This window comes from Eschscholzia californica, unplaced genomic scaffold, assembly GCF_041429995.1.
Source record: "Eschscholzia californica isolate CP2 unplaced genomic scaffold, dmEscCali1.0.p SCAF_5, whole genome shotgun sequence".
Classification (NCBI taxonomy): domain Eukaryota; kingdom Viridiplantae; phylum Streptophyta; class Magnoliopsida; order Ranunculales; family Papaveraceae; genus Eschscholzia; species Eschscholzia californica.
This window is the reverse complement of record NW_028238472.1, coordinates 34,099,736-34,104,274: the sequence shown is the minus strand read 5'-3', so window position 1 is coordinate 34,104,274 and position 4,539 is coordinate 34,099,736. Positions and strand designations below refer to the sequence as shown.

The 4,539-nt window shown below is 35.9% G+C and overlaps 1 pseudogene; it reads right to left on the bottom strand.

Moving 5' to 3' along the window:
• Positions 1-1,160: 1,160 nt before the first annotated feature.
• On the bottom strand, positions 1,161-3,439 carry LOC147538764 (putative protein phosphatase 2C 35 pseudogene; annotated as a pseudogene).
• Between the last annotated feature and the right edge of the window lie 1,100 nt (positions 3,440-4,539).

Genomic DNA, 4,539 nt, shown 5'->3' with positions numbered 1-4,539 from the left:
GTTGGGGTGGGTGCTTTTAGCTGCACCCATACACCATTCCTCTTTGTAGTTCTTGATTAGACAGGTAAGATCGGGGTATTAGTGGGTTTATTTGTGGAATTTGATAGAGCTTGTGATAGTCCCGCATTGCTTGGGAGGGCACCCTTGGAGCATTGAGCTAAAGGTGCGTGGTCAAACTTAGTATATGTCGACGCCTTTTGAGTGAAATCTTGGACAATTTTATTAAAAACGTGTAAGACATATGTTTCGAGGCGCACCTTGAGGCGATGCGGTCACTAAATGCCTCGAGGCATACCCATTTTAATTCGAGAATAAAGCGTGTGCAACTGAAGTCACCTGTTATTATTGAATGGTTGAACACTCAAAGAATTTATACTATGGCGGTAAAGTAGAAAAATAATGTTATGTTTTTTTACTTAAATTTCCTTACAAACAAATAGTTCACGCCTTTTACACATCGAGGTTTACGAAGAGAGAAATTCCTCCATAAGTCAAAGTCTTACGAACAAACATTTGTCTTCGTTGAAAGATAGGTCCGAGGAGGGAAGAGAGAAAAAAGTGAGAGACCGAGAGAGAGGAAAATGATGGTGGTGGTTAGAGGTGATGATGATGATCACTGGTAGGAGGAGAAAAGAAAGGTAAAGAAGATTTGAATTTTTTGAAGGTTCGTCGGCTATAGAAGTCTACCTACGACCCTTGCGAGCCTGAAGAGAAGAAGTGGGTTTGGAAAAACGAAAAACAAATTTCACTTAAAAACTTTAAAACCTCGTAAAATATTTCCTTTTATTTTCCTAAAACATCGAACTGATAACCAGTGGCGGATTCAAAAATTGTTTTTAAGCGAGGCTAAACCTATATAGGCTTAAAATCGAATTTGGATAATTTCAAACCTATACTAAACAAAATTTCCCAATTTAATATTAAATTACACCGTAAACTAACATTTATTTGAAGTGAAAATAAGAAAATGACATAACCCGGACTCTTCGCGATCCTACTATAACTATGTTTACGAATATTTTTTTTTTGTTGAAAGATGTTTACAAACATATGTATCAATATTATATATACTAGGGTATAGCCCGTGCCCTAGGGCACGGACAGTTGTATCAATCACATTTAATGAAGTTGTTGATGAAATAAAGCAAATTGTCATAAACTTATCTTAACCAGAAATGTAATGTTCGATACAAGCAAGTTACAACAGCTTGACTCGAGAGTAACTCGAAAATCCCATCACTTGCAATCACAAAGAACAAATGATTTGGGGTTAACTGAACCACTTTCACCCAGCGGTATTATCTCCCAAACTCCTCGTAAACACAGTTCCAGGGTACAACCTATCTTGTACGCAAAGATCGCGTCCATCATTTTCTTCATCAATCCCAATTCTGAACATCTGGATCCTTAATCCCTTCGACTTCATCAGCACTCAAAATCCTAGTCCCACAAAGCTTCACCCTCTCATATCCATCCTTCCTAGACGGTATTTGATCACACGAAAGGTCCTCGGCAATAACACAAGTATCATTCGTCACAACAGTCACAACTCCTGAATCAACCACATTGGCAACAAAAATTGTACCCCCACTAACAAGAACAATAATAGCAGATGTACCTCTCACACTATCATCGATATCAGTGTCATGAAGTTTAGAATTTGTAGCTAAAAGTGTTGAGTTATATGCTTTTATAGGATCATCTAACAATGTAGGATCATTTAACAACGTTTGAGAGGATTTCTACTAATGTATCCTTAACAAAATTCGAACACTGAGTTCCAAATTGACCATGACCATCAAAAACACCAAATAAATGAAGATTAGGGTTACCTTTGCATTTTTCTGATTTGAGAAATTCATATGTTTAGGATCAGCTTTAGTTGATGATATCATTAGTGTTTAATTAGGCTATATTTCACATAACCATGAAGAATATCCATTTAACAAGTTCATTAGTGTTGCTATACCCTAATCTAGTTTTAATTAAACTATAGGTAGATGATATCACATATGATTCAAGTTCATCAGTGTTCATAAGTATATTTCTCATGTAGTTCATAATGTTTAGGAATAACTCCATGAAGAATATTCAACTTGTATCAATGTCGTTTTTGAATTTTGACCAATTGAGTTATATACTGTATATGTTTAGGATCAGCTATAGTGTTTAATTAGGCTCACCATAAATTTCACAGTGTCTCAAATTTCAATTAAGCCCACGAGAAACATAAATAAATAATGAACATCCAAAATAACATAAGACTCTTTCAAATTTCAATTAGGCTCACCACAAATCTTTGTAAATAACCAAGACAAATATCATAGTGTTTAATTAACAATGGAGATGATAATTTAACCAACTTAACAATGGAGATTTACAAGGATTTAATGAGTAAGAGATATTATGATAATTTAACCAACTTAACAATTGAGATTTCGTAGGCTCCCCGGAGATCTTTGTAATTAACAATGGAGATGATAATTTCAGAAAAAGAATAATTTGAGTATATAGGGTTGATTACCCACCAAAAATCTGAATGGAATGAAGTTCAGTGAAGAGAATGTGGAGATTAAAACTCTAAAACTCTAAAGTGAAGTTCAATTGAAATCTGAGTAGAACTCCTCTTATTTTGAACATATAAATATTTAAGATTTGAGTAGAAACTTTCCCCAAAACCTGAGTAGAAACTTTATTTCCTTTTTAAACGAATATCTAAAGAGAGGGAGAATTTTTTTTTAATTTCTTTTCTTAACCCTTGAAATTTATTAATGTGGAGATTAAAACTCTAAAGTGAAGTTCCTTTTTAAACGAATCTAGAGAGAGAAATTTTAATTTCTTTTCTTAACCCTTGAAATTTATTTTGTTTCTTTTTTTTGATAATAATAAGCGGGAGAAGCCCGAACCGCATACAAATAAAAAAATATAAACAGCAAAGAAATCAAGTTACATCACATCATTAGCCCCACCCTTTCCTCATTCTCACTGTTCCTCTAGTATCCGCATTAACAATATTGACTAGTTCCACCGGAAGTTGATTAATATTCAAGTGAGTTACCCCCTGTCCGAGCTTCATCTTCGACAAGAAATCAGCAACCTGATTGGCTTCTCTATAGACATGAAAACCCCGAAAACTCCGAAATTGGCTTCGAAGCCTCTGAACTCTCTTCCACAAACGTCTCGCCCTCCATGGTAGTTTCTGATGTGGTTTTGCAAGAAGTAACTTGATATTCATCGAGTCAAGACCAAGTTCAACTTCCTGCAATCCGACGCTCAGTGCTAGCTCCAATCCCAGCTCAACACCCTGTAGCTCATGTAAGAAGATAGTTTGTCCATCAACCTGACCTGTAGCTGCTCTCACAACCGTCCCTTCCGGATCTCGAATAATGGCTCCATACCCCGCGTCCACCTCGTTCAGTGCACCATCCGTGTTAATCATATATCTTCCTGCCGTCGGTCGAGTCCATTTGCATGGAGTGTAAACCGGCTTTTGGAGAGAAATGGTAAGATTCCATCGATCGATGGTTCTCCGATTCTCCTCCGTATCTTCAAACCGTTTGGTAACGGTATTCAACTTGATCCTCACTTCATCACAAATAGTATGTATAATGAGCCCCGGTGACATGACATAACTTCTAAATACCCTGTTGTTTCTTTTTTGTTTTTCTTAAAGTAGTTATTTTATTTCTAAGAATTAAACGATTATTGTTTTTTTAAATAGGTAACTTTATCTCTACGAAGGACTATATTTTAAATTTTGAGAAGGACTTCTAGACAATATCTTTTATTGAAAAATGATGTTTGTCCCAGTCAACATTTTCCTGTCTTTTTACATAATAGATAATAGATATAGATAATAGATTCTTAATGAGCGTTGATTCAGTGAGCTCAAGCTCATATTCTAAAACATATACAGATGAAAATATTACCAAGTGGTACGAAGTTAACCATTAACGATGCATTGTATTCGAACAGATCTTTAAAGAATTTGTTAAGTTTTATAGACATACGTCGAAATGGTTATCACCTTGAAACTAGAGATGAAAATAATGAAGAATATTTGTAAATTACTTCAACTACTTCGTGAAGGAGTTGAAGGAGATGTCCTTCGACCAAGGTGACAATGCAAACAATTTGTTGGATAGGACAATTGATGTGGAAGATCATCAAGTCCGATTGATTTAGGGATCGTAGAGTTGTAGCTAGAGACCAACTACGATCGTCGAATTACGAAGTAATTCGCGGCTAACTTCGATCGGATCCTACAACGGGTTACACATAAGAGTGACAAATTGATCTAGGATATGACTAGTGGGAGTGAGATATAATCATGGGAGTGTCCCATAAACATATCTCATAGGCCTAAAAAGGAATTAGGCAAAGATAGTACAAAAAGGCCAAAAACAGGGTTTTTGGGCCTAGACCGGTTCGGGTACTTCTAGGACTCGGATTGGGCTGAATTTTGGAGGGTTAGTTTCTGATATAATAAAAATTATATCTGCCAATTTTCGTGGTGTTTGGACACCCCCTCCTTAGGGA